General features: G+C 47.5%; 1 protein-coding gene across 7 annotated transcripts in view; it reads left to right on the plus strand.

The window, feature by feature from the left end:
• SSBP3 (single stranded DNA binding protein 3) overlaps positions 1-12,825 on the plus strand; it is a 370,009-nt gene that overhangs the window by 221,337 nt on the left and 135,847 nt on the right. The gene's annotated exons all lie outside the window — the stretch shown is intronic.

The raw sequence follows: 12,825 nt of genomic DNA on the forward strand, positions 1-12,825 counted from the left end.
ACTTTTTAAAATTTAAAAAATGTACTTCACTATTTCCTGTGGATTGCAGTACTAACCAGGGATTTCACACTGTTCCTGCTCTGTCCTTCAAGCAGTCTTGTGGTGAAGTCTCACCCTTGATCCTAGCGGTGACTTTTCAAATTTCGACCATGCAGCAAACGCACAGCAGAGTATCTTAAAGCAATCTGATCTTTAACAAAAATGTTGCGTGCAAATGGATTTCCCGGATTGGGAGATGTTTTTTCCGAATCTGGAAAGATCCAGCCAAATTATGATATTGATTGAGCGTTGACCTTGCTTCGAGAACCAACAGAGCGCTTTACAGAGTTGTACAACAGTACAGATATATATTGGGTGATAGGATACGGAGGGGCATAGAGGGGGGTACACCTGGACAGAGTGGCAAGAAGAAAGATGGCGTCTGCCGAGTCAGAAGTCAGGGGTGGGGATGACGTGATGGTCTAGCTGTTAAGGAGGAGAGACTCCTTGAAGAGGTGGGGGTCTTGTGTTCTTTTCAGAATTGTAGGCGCATCGTTGAGTCTGATGCTGACGGGGAGGAGGTTCCATGGTCTTGGGACGTAGGTAGAGAAGGCTTTTTCTTCTGGTCCTTTCCTTCCTGCAGTGGTGGATTTCTAGTCTACATGTGTCCTGGGTTCTGGTGGTGCGCTGTCTACCAGAACTGCTGAGCGTCTCCACGAGGTAGCTGAGTGACTTGAGGGCGACTTCCTTATCGATGATGCTGCAAGACTTGAAGGTGATTGGTGCATGGAGTGGGAGCCAGTGAAGGTTACTGAGGGCCTGGGTGATGTGGTTGTAACTGCGTAGACCCTTGATACGGTGTGCGGATGCGTGTAGCACACTTCTCAGGGGCACAAGGGAGGACTGTAGGCCTTCGTGGAGGGCTTTGGCCCCAGCCAGGTGGGATAGGACCAGTGCATGAACAATAGATCTGAAGCTGTGTCCGGAGGGAGGAAGGGCTTGACTTTCCGCAGGAGTGAGAGCTGATACTAAGATGTCTGTTTTCGTAGCTATGTGTGTCTTGAATGAGAGGTGTTTGTCCATGTGGAGTCTGAGGGACTTGACTCAGGAGGTGAGCTTGCGTGTGAAGCACTCAGGGTTCATGGTTGATAGTCAGGACTGTATGTCTGGATGTTTTATATTGGTGAGGAGTAGAAGTTCGGTCTTGGAGGGGTTGAGCTTCAAGTATGCACTAGACATCAAGACTGGATCAGCAAGAGGTAGGTTTTGAGCCTGTGAATGTCCTTGATGGAGTCGATCTTGAGGTATAGCTGTGTTGTTGGCTCATTGGTGGATGTTGTGTGTGGCTAGTGCGGCTCCCATTGGCTCCATCTATAGATTGAAGATCATTGGGGAGAGGATATAACCCTGTGGGACTCCACAGGTGACTGGTAGCATTGGCAACCTAAAGGAGTCCAACTGAGCAAACTATTGGCGGTTGGCGAGGTAGGACTTGAACCAGCATAGGACAATGTTACTGATCCACCATGCGCCAATGTACGGTGTCCATGCACACCTGGTTGTCTACTGTGTTGAAAGCAGCTAAAAGGTTGAGTAAAATCTAGAGGCGGAGGGGTGGCCTTCGTTGAGGGTGTCGTCGACCAGCTCTGTGGTTGCTGTCTCCATGCTGCATCTGGGTCTGAACTTGGATTGGTAGGTTTGGCAGAGACTGTTGGTGTTGATGTGTTGCTCAGTTACTGCTTTCTTGATCTTAGCTAGGAACGGAAGATGGGTGATGGGGCGATAGTTACCCAGGTTGTCAGTATCCAGAGTGGGTTTCTTTAGTAGAAAGAGGATTTGTGCTGTCTTTAGGGTCAATGGGAAGGTGCCTTTAGTTAGGGTGGTGGTGTTCTCTCTGTAGGGAAGAAGAGCTTCTGCTGGAAGGGTCTTGAGGATGGATGCTGGGAGGATTTCATCTGTATACGATGTGGCTTTGAGGGCAACCAGGTTTCTAACAGGTCCTCAGGAGTATCTTCAATGTTGTCCAGGATTTGGAGATTTCACGAGGAGGGACGTGAGGTGGGTCTGTGGATGCTGAGCTAGTGTCTTATTCGCTGGTGAATCTTGCTGATTTTGTGAGTGTGGTATGGCAGGGTTAGGTAGCGGGTTGACGCAGTGCTTCATCGCTTTGAAGAGGGCTCTGCTTTTGTTGTCAGGTTCTGCTATGGTGTTCTAATAGTAGGAGACCTTGGCTGTCTTGATTAGTTGTTAGCGGGTTGCTCCGAGTTCCTTGAGCACGAGGTTGGATGCAATCCTGGAGCAGCGCCAGGTTTCTCTGGTTTCTTGAGGACTTGTTCGCTGAGCTTGAGTTCTTGCATGCCACCAGGGTGCTGACTGTTTCGGTTTGCAAGTGTGTTTCAGAGGTGTATGTCGGTCGATGGAGTCAGTGTGACGTTGAATGCTTCCGGTAGAGCATCGCAGTTTGGTTTGGCGTTTTCGGTCCATGTGAGGTGGAGGTTGGCGAGGTCTTCCGCCAGGGCTTCCATCGGGAAGTTCTTGAAGGACCTGAAGGTTTTGTCTGATTCTGATGGGTTTCTGCTGGGAGTGCTTGAGCGGGGTGGTGTGCAGGATGTTGAAAGGCACAGCCAGACCAGTTAAGCGGGAGAGGAGGGAAGGCAGTGAGGTGATGATGATTAGGTTGAGGTAGTTTGCTTTCTCGTGCATTTGGTTCTTTTCATGTGCTGTGAGAGGTTGAGGGTGTTGAGGGGAGCTTCCTTCATCGGTTTGATATCCTTGTTGCCTAGAAGGTTCAAGTCGCCATTATCATTATTATTATTATTGTATTTATTGGGCACGGACCTAGCTTTTAGAAGCAGTGGACCGCTTTACAGAGGTATACAACAGTACGGATGCATAACGGAGCACTTTTCAGAGGTAACAGTAGAACAGATATACAGCGGGGGGGGGGTAGGGTACAGAGCGGCACCGACGAGGGGTACAGCTGTATCAGATTGCGGAGAGGAGCGGGCGGCATCTAGGAAGATGATGTTGGCATGCAGCAGTGACATGGTGGTGTCCAGGTCGGTGAAGTCTCGATGAAAGCGGTGTTTGGTTTGGGTAGTCTGTAGATGAGATGGAAAGTGGCTGTGTCCGTTGGGGAGAGTGGGGGGGCGTGGTAGGAGAGGACTTGGAACGAGCCAATGTTGACGTCAAGTCTGGTGCAGGGCCATGATGTCTTGTAGATGATGGTGAGGCCGCATGGCTGCTCTGTTTACAACTTAATGTATGTATTCTCCAATATAGGGCGCTATGTTTATGAAAGGCTTCTGCACAGTTAAGCTCATTGTCCTAGGCTTTTAGGATTAAACTCATTGCTTCACCTCCAGTTCATATATCTAATGAGGTGAGGTCTGATATGCTGCCTTCTTAGAGCGATATGCTTTGCAAAGGTTGGCAAGAAATTACCATAATTCGCACCGACCACACAATCACTTTCCCTTAGCCCAACAACCTTGTTCCAGTGTCCGGATTTCTCTTATTGGTACTTTAAGGCACATACTAGTGATTAATCACCTCATACAGGAGGTCTCATGGTGTGTATGTGCTGCCATAATGTTAAGGATCTCTAGTGGTAGTTGACGAATCATATACACCCTTTGTTCTACCTCTTATGATTTGTTTTTTCTTCTTTTATGGTCATGGTCACCGAATCCCATACAGTTAAATATAGGATCTCACTGATTAAACTACAGTTTGAAGATGCTAAAACCAAAAATCCTCAAAAGGCCCCTGAGATTGGTGTGTAGGTGGCACATCCCTGTGAATCTGAAACTTTTTGAACCCCCTTCTTTTTAAAGATAAACAAGTAACAAAATAAATATGTATTATATTTTTTCAAATACTTGCTAAAACCAAGCATGTGTTCCCTACAGTAGCCTTTGACACTTCTGCAATCACATTGTGTAACTTGGGAATCATTTTCACCAGGTGACCGTTTTTTTAATACAAATCTTACCGGGGCTGCTCTGGCCAATTCAGTCAACGATAAGGTAACTACTTCCAACCTCGTTGAACAATTTGGTGGACACCTGTGCTTCCTAATACTACTGCCCTAGGTAATGCATGTATTGTACTTCCTAACAAACTGCCTCTGTAACTCCCCATACTTCAGTGCCATACAAGGCTGCCGCTGAAATGTTTGCTTTAAAAGCTTTAGTACACTGCAAAAGGCAAGAGCCCTAAGTTAAAAGTCTGAGCAGACCACCAAGTCGTTGCTGCTTATTTCTCCCGACTTCTGCCATTAGACATGCCTGGTGCCTATTCCACAAAAAAAGTAGTGCGCAGAGGATTGTCATGCTAAACTGCTTCTACTTCTACATAACTTCCCTCTAAGCACCACTTCTATGCCACTTGAATGTCAGTGGACCACCAATATCCAAAAAGTGGGAGTTCCTGAGAAGGCTGTCCATGGCCCTATGGAGCCGTTTGTGGAAGGTAGCCTGCAGTCCATCTTTGGGTCGGAGCAGTTTTTGGCACAGTTCCTGGTTGAAAGGGTGCACAGGTCACTGGTCCTGGCCCAGAAAACTGACCCTCACACACAATTATTGCCAGGCTTTTAAACTATCGGGGATCAATACAACATTCTTAAGCTGGCAAGGGAAAGGTGAACACATAAATTCGACTCGCAAGGATTCACATCTACCCAGATTTTTCTGCTGGGGGCCAGACGGCGAAGAGAACCTTCGACGAAGTTAAATGCCTCCTACGTGATGGACTGTTCCAATACGCTATGAGGTATCCAGCCAACCTGCGAATACAGCATGGGGGGGGGCAGAGCACACTTTTATGAAACCCCAAATGAGGTGGCAGCATATATTGAGAAGTCAATACCTATACCAGTGGACTGGGGACCCAACTCGGGCCTCAACCACGGCAGTGTCTGCATCAGGAGATTGACCCTTGGACTGCTTTATCAGATACCAACATGCATGATTCCTTGTACTGGCCCCCTACTGTGCTGCATTGAATGTTTTGCTGAAAACTTTCGACACCTGCAGTTTTGGCTGGTGTTCCCAGTGCACTCCCTGAGATGGCACAAGCAGTTATTTGGGCTACCTTATCATGTTAGGGTGGATGGTGAGCATGAAGTTGGGGGTGGTTGGGTTGGGGGCAGGTGTTTACAGTTTAAAATTCTGATGGTCAAGTTGTGGGATGTGGGGCAATGGGGCAGATCTTGAGCTTTTCATGCCAACATTTGGAAATGACACGCAGCCGGGATGGGCAAGGGCTCCTGAGGTCCTTAACATGGAACGTACAAGGATCGAACAACCCGGTTAAGGCCCGAAATGTTCTTTCATAAATAGGGCGGCATGGTCCTAAAATAATTGTTTATCATAAAAGGGCACCTGGTTGATGCCTCGCTCTGTCCAGGTGGGTAGTATCATATATAGAACAAGAATGAGCAAGGTCATAAGAGTCTCACTGCTGAAGGAGGAATGAACACACCTAAGTGGGTCTCACCTTCACGTGGTGGACACAGACTAGTGCAAATAGTTTCTGACAAGTATTAGACAGGACAATTCTGTGCACTGCAATTTAAATTCAATTTATTTGCAGTGAGTGTTTTCGGTACACTTGACTGAGTGAAACAAACGATACTTCAATTTTTGTGCATTTACATGGCATATTAACCAGTTTACATAGAACAAATGTTGGATATTTGTAGCATCAATCTTTTGCTTCTACATCCTCTAAAGTATCCTTGGGAAGGAGACTAGAGAACTTAGTGTGGTACTTGCATAATGGGCGGCATAAATGCGTGCAAACAATGTAGGGTTGAACAACACCACCACAAACAATACAGTAGGTCAACACGACAGTGTTTCGGACAAAGGGTGAGCTAAATGAGCTCAAGTTGTGTGGCCTTCATCAGGACGGGATATTCCAAGGGTAGAAGTATCCTAAGCGGTCTGTAGAAGTAAACGGACAAGAGTGTGTCAGGAGTGAGTCAATTTGAATAGTCTAGCAGTAGAGAAGTGACTAAGTGCAAGAGGAAGCGGTGCTTACCAGATCTGGGGAGCGCAGTGGCTCGAAGAGTAGCAGTGTCTATGTACACTGGAAGGATTGCAAGGTCCTTGGTGTGGCCATTCCTATAGGTGGCCTAATTAATAATGCAGGTGTATTGATACAAAGGATTTCCGCGGGAATGGATGCCTCGGTAGTTGGAAGGATGGAACACACAGTGCTGGATATCTCGGCAGTCGCGTTTATCCAGAATGGTTCACAAAAAATAATTGTTACAGGAAACTCGTGCACTGGGGAGGATCCATGATGTGATTGCACGTAGATGGGGACCCTTGCAATACTACACCAATTACTCTTCACAATCCAGGGAGTTCCTTAAGCTAATTCACTGTTCTTTGAGATTCAGGGTTTCCAGGAGCATGGCTGACCCTCTGGGCCGATATGGTCTAATCGGGTCAACACTGGAAGAGCAGCTCATCGTCCTTGTTAATGCGTATGGTCTGAATTTGGGCGACCCTGAATTCTATCAACAGGTATCCCACAGACAGACATTGAAGGGGCTATGATAAAATGAGGTGGAGATTTTAACACAATCCTGGATTCCCAGCTTGATAAAACATCAAATCTTCCCTGGCTTCTATCTAAGGCTGCTCAGACACTAGACAAGCCGATTTACCTGCCATTGGTGGATGCATGGTGGCATATGCACCCTCAGGACAGCGAATGTACCTATTACTCCCAGTACACGATTCTGGATCACGCATAGACTTTTGGTTGCTCTCCCCAGGCTTGATGGTGATGCTTAAGGGCTGCACCATACACCCCCGAACATTATCCGACCATTCACCAGTAATGTCACTGCTACTTGAGGATATCCCCAGACCTCATCCTCTGTGGAGAATACAAACATTGTTGAAACACTATACACTATTGCTGATTTGTTTTGCTCTAAATGAGGGCTCTGTTCAGTTTCATGCCACGCTATGGGAGATATTTAAGGTGTGGATGAGGGGAGTTCTTATGTCCACATCATTGGGGTCACTTGGGACTCTCCTGCGTGAGTTACAAGAGGTTGAGAGCCGATTAAGGGCGTTGGAGAACGCACAAGGGGGAAAACAATCTGACAGGTTCCTGGATCTGTCCTAATGTGGACCCAAAGTTTCATACCCTTGCCGACTGTGACATCCTACATGCTGCTGCTCTCGTGAGAGCAAGGAGGTATGGGAAGGGTGGTAAATCAGGCAGGTTGTTTGCCAGAATGGAGAGAGGGGAGTTTCAGACAGCCCATTGTGAGTGTTCAGGGGGGAGGAATGGAAAGATACAGGTGCGCAAAGATGTTATTAATGATGCTTTCTCTGAATTTTATGCTGTCCTATACAATGACTGACACTGTGACGTGAGATCACCCAGTACCTGACCGGCATCCATTTGCCAGTGCTACCGGAAGAGCCCGCCCTATTAGAACAGCCCTTAACGAATGAAGAAATAGTTAAGGCTGTGCAAGCTCTTACCTCCAGTAATGCCCTGGATGTTGTTGGCTTAGGGATAGAGCTTTACAAATCCTTCCACTCGGGAATTGGTCCCAAGGTTATTGCGGGGTATGGGAAGCATCCCCCGTTTCATGCGTGAGGCGGTTATTACTCTGAAGCCCTGCAGACCCTCACTTCCCCTCATGCAGAACTCTGTCGTTAACTAACACGGATGCCAAAGTCATTGCAAGGGTTCTGGCCACACGTCTACTTCAGTTTATGCCACAAATGGTACACACAGACCAGTCTGGCTTCATCCCCACAAGATCCACGTCTTTAAACTTAGGTCAACTTTTTTGTGTGATCTCAAATCCCCAGCCTAAAGCAGTGCCGGCGTCACAAGATGCAGAAAAAGCCTTTGATTTTTGTCTCCTGGCACTACCTCTTTCAGGTTCTCTGCCGTTTTGGGGTGGGCCCATACATTTAACAGTGTCTGTTTGTTATACTCCAGCCAACTGGCTAGAGTCTGCACCAACCGCAGCCTTTCTGCCCCATTCCCATTGAGGCATGGTACCAGACAGGGTTGCCCGCTTTCCCCCCATGTTATTTGTACTCCTGATTGAGCCATTGGTGGCGCTGGTATGCAATGTTCATAGACCTAGGGGGATAAGTATATCGGGACCTCTTACGGTCATCTCGCTATAAGCAATGACTCGCTATTTGTCTGCGGCCCAGATGAAATTTTGACTCCATTATGCAAGATTTACATAGATTCAAACAATACTCTGGGTACCGGATAAACAACACTAAGTCAGACCTGTTCCCTTTAACACCAGCCACTGAGCGACCTGCAGTATTGGGAGCTGTGGTCTCCAGGGACCATCAAGCTCTACACTTGCAATAGTTGGTATCGAAACTGACGTTATGGGCTTGTCTCCCAATTTCCCTGTATGGGCAGATATCATTACACAAAATGGTGGTCCTCCCCAAACTGCTTTATTTTTGGTATGTTCCTCTTCGGCCATGTTGGACTTGTCACTAAAGTTAGACACTGTTACTAGATTGGTCTGTGGGGTGGGGTTGCCAGGATAAACTGGGAAAAGATGACCGAACCATAGGAGTGTGGTGGCCTAGCGGCTCCTGACTTTGAACTTTATTACCTGGCGTCCCAGGCCCCTTTTGCTAAATACTGGTACACCAATGACAGAGGTGGTACATTTACCGTCTGAACGATACAGAGCGTCCCCCACTGACTTTCAGTCAGTGCTGTTTTGTGACCGGTATATAGTACTTATGACCCTGTTAGAAACAGTCAATTCTCGGTCGAGGATCTTTCGGAAACTGCAGATCCAAACTCCCTATTATAAGGCAGTCCCACTTTGGTACTTTCCGGGCTTAGCTCTAATGCTCAACAAGGAAATTTAAAAAGCTTGCGGACCCAGCTGGGCAACTGACCCTATGTGATATATTCCCTGGGGGGAGATTTGTGTCGCTGTTAATGTTAAAGGATATTTGTACCGCGCACTATCACCACCAGAGTGGTCCCCTGGCAGCTCTGAAACAGGGAGATGGTGGGGGGAGGCTGAGTTAGTGGGAATGAGCTGGACAAGTGCAAGAAAGCAGTGATTTGCTGTTGGCACCCTCAGCCCGGTGGGTCCGTTGGCTAAGCTTGGGGTGCTTTACGGTCAGTAGTCGTCGTATGCTGTTGTGCAAGTCTGTGCGGTTTGTTTTAAGTCTGTGCGGTTTGTTTTGTTGTTGCAGTGTAGTGAAGTTTGTGCAGTTTGCTGCGTTTAAGGCTTGTGATTGTTTGGTTGGAGTTTGTGAGGTATATGCAGAGGGATGAAATTGTTAGTGGATTGTTTAGTTGGCATCATTCACCATTTCATCCTAGTGTGGCGCATGCCAACATTCACAACTGTACCCAGATGTGACGTAGGCTGAGGTTAATACCACATGCTAACATTCACAAATTCCATCCAGATGTGATGCAAGCCAACATTCAAAATTCTATCTAGATATGACGCATGCTAAGGTTGAGACTTTCAGCTAAGTGAGGCACATGCTAACACCCACAACACTGTCCAGATGCGACGCAAGCCAACAGCCACAGCTCTATCCGGGTGTGACACAAGCCAGCATTCACAATTCTATCCAGATGTGACGCAAGCTGAGGCCAAGACCTTCAACTGAGTGTGGCACATGCTAACATTCACAACTCCATCCAGGCGTGACGCAAGCCAAGGTTGAGAACTCATCCAAGTTTGGCAGACCCCAACATTCACAATTCCATCCAGATGCGACGCAAGTTAAGGTTGAGAATTCCCTTCAAGTGTGGCACATGCTAGCATTCACAAGATTCACATCCTATGTAGGTGCGACGCAAGCCGAGGTTAAGACTTTCAGCTGAGTGTGGCATATGCTAACATTCACAATTCTAACTAGATACGCAGGCTAAAGTAAGAATTCCATCTAGATGTGGCACATGCTAAAATTGGCGTGCATGTTAGTATGTAAATGCAACATTTACAGTCATGCCATGAATAGATTTGGGCTGGTGGTTACAAATCTCTTTAGGTGTGCAAGGTGTAGAACCATGGCAATCTACATTATGGAAGGTAAGGTAGAGTGGCGGGGGCTTTCTGGAGTAGAGTAATTGCTCTACATCCCACCCATGCCACACTTAGTTTTGTTGACTTCTTTGGCTTCCCCTGCTGACACCTGCAGACACCTCTTGGAGCCGCCAATGTAGGAGCCGCCCTTTGCCTCGGGCCCTTAGCCGCAGGTCAAATCCAGTATAAGGAGGGGTTAGCCAATGGGAGTCGGGGTGGGGGGGTCGGCGCGGGAGGCGGTACTCGAGGGGAAAGTTGGGAATGCAGCCTTGCAGACATCACGGGCTGCACTGGGTGAAATTATGGACAATTTGAAATGCATGGGCAGCCGGGGCGCAGCGCGTACCTGAGGGCCATGCTGGAGGATTTCTCTCGGCGACTGGGGGGTGGCCCCCTCCGAATGCTGCAATATTACCGAATGCAGGCTGAGTTTTGGAGGAGGTTTCCTCCCTTCCCAGCGGTGCCAGAGACGCACAATTCCGTCCTGCAGTGCCGGAGACTCGCAAAGGCAGCAATCCTCTAGTGTCAGCGGATGGGGCACGGCATGTGGCGTCTACATTATATTGCATACTACAATCACACATATGGTCAGAAAACGGAATGAGGGCAGTGTGGGAAAGGGATTTGAGCATTGAAATGGGGGATGAGCAATGGCAATGATGCTGTCAACTGACTAAAATGGTCTTGTTAAATGCTGGCCTTCGGCTGATACAATTCAAAGTGTTAAATTACCTACATTATGCACCGGCTAGACTTGTAATGTTTTTCCCCAGTACCAACACCGGTTGTATAAAATGTGGACATGTGCAAGCACACTCAATCCATGTATATTTGGGATGCCCACCCCCACCCCTGTTTGAGTTTTGGAGGAATGTTGCGGGAATACTTGGTACCATGTTACATATTCCACCATCGCTCTCAGCGATTAGGGAAAACATCTAACTTCTTGATGCTTGTTTAATGTGGCTAGCTCCGTTGCTAAGACATATTGAAGTACTGGAAGTCGAGACCTTCCCCTAGTAGTGCTGAATCGCTGTGTGCATTGATTGGAGTTAGACAGAGAGGAGGGTTATGTAATGACTGACACTCGAGAGTTGGCCTAAGGATATCTGGTACCTGTTCAGGTGATATTTGGCAAAAGCTGACTTTGATGATCCAGGGGGGGTGGAATGACAATAATTCCTTGGCTGCTGATTATGTGAATTGTTTCATGCTCTTTTACTTTGTGCATTGCTGTTTGCATATGTAGTTGCTCTTTGGACCCTATATCATGTTTTCAATATAATATTTGTGTATTGGGCCCTGTGCCCTGCGCCCTGCCTGCTCCGTTACTGTCATAACATTTAAAAAAAAAAAAAAAAAATGATCACTGACTGCCAGCAGACTTTGCTTGTAGGCCTTATCTATCATTCTGCAGAAGGGACTACCATTTCTGATTTTGTATCGTCTGACCTACCTGTCTTCCACTTTATTGGCCTTTAAAAACAACCACATATTTCAGAGTAAGTTGGGGGTACCAAATCTAATTGCATACCGTCCATCCACCTTCTTGCTTCAATCTCTGTCCACCAACTTCGACTTGATGTACCGTTTCATTTGTTTCTCTCCTTGACAATGTAACCCTTTTAGTGCCCTTAGAATGTGTAGATAAAAGTGCCCTAGAGTAGTTCTCCCTTTTGTGCAGGTCCCTAAGCCCTGTGCCTCCCAGGTTGAGACCCCTGGGTTAAGCCTTTTTTGGTCCTGGCTCTGAATTTGCGTGGGGTAGTTGGGGCAATGCTCAAAAGGTAAGGACCATGTGGGCTGTAATGGAAAAGGAACCTTGGGCACGATCTCGCAAACCTCACACCAAACAGTAGGCACTTCACATTGGGCTTTTACTCCATGATACTGAAGATAAAATATATATAGAGATCTTTTTGTTGACTAACGCACACATTTCTGATGCTTGTTAATCTGCTTAGAATCGCATGCTGTGCATATGGTCCGACATCCAGTGGTAACTGCAGAGTATTGCATCTTGTCTTTCGGGGACCGAAAGGGGACGCCAGCATAGGCATGTCTGTAACACTATCCCTATCGTGACGTGTAGTACCCAAAATCCCTCACGCACCGAGGACACTCAGATTGGTTTTTTCCGCCCAGATAACTGGTTGCCCTAAAGCGGAGCTCTTACTAGAGACATTGTTTATCTTTACAGAATTTCGGTTTAATGCCCCCTTAAGTCACTTTGCCTAATAGGAACATCTTTGACGAAGACTATGGAGGAATCCTCTACGGCTGTGGTCTCGGCGCCTAAGATCAGGCGGACGGATTTCCACGTGGTCGGGCCCTCTGGCCGACCTATACACCAGGGAGAGTGGGTTCAGGGTGGCCATATTGTTATGTCTTTCCTCCTTTCCACTTTTCCCTTTCGGTCTGGTCATCCTTCTCTTTTGCTATGGAAAGGACTCCTTTTAGATTCTGCCCTAAGTGTAGGGTCAGATATCCTTGGAAGGACGAGCACAGGACGTGTTACGCCCGTCTCCCCCTAGAGCACGACGAAAAGCGGTGTTCAGCGTGCAAGCTCCTTAAGCCTAAAACCCTTAAGGATCGCCATGTAAAGCGGTGGGCTGCGTACGGCATGTCACGCGTGGAGCCTCCCTCCCCTACCGCAACACCAGCCGAAAGTGACGTGGGTACTTCGGATGACCAAACGTCCAATGTGGATGTTATAAACCTTGAGGTGGACACTTCTAGGTCCACCACGCCCGTCCCCTAACCTTCCA

Source organism: Ambystoma mexicanum, chromosome 1q, assembly GCF_040938575.1.
Source record: "Ambystoma mexicanum isolate Mex_15411 chromosome 1q, UKY_AmexF1_1, whole genome shotgun sequence".
Lineage (NCBI taxonomy): Eukaryota > Metazoa > Chordata > Amphibia > Caudata > Ambystomatidae > Ambystoma > Ambystoma mexicanum.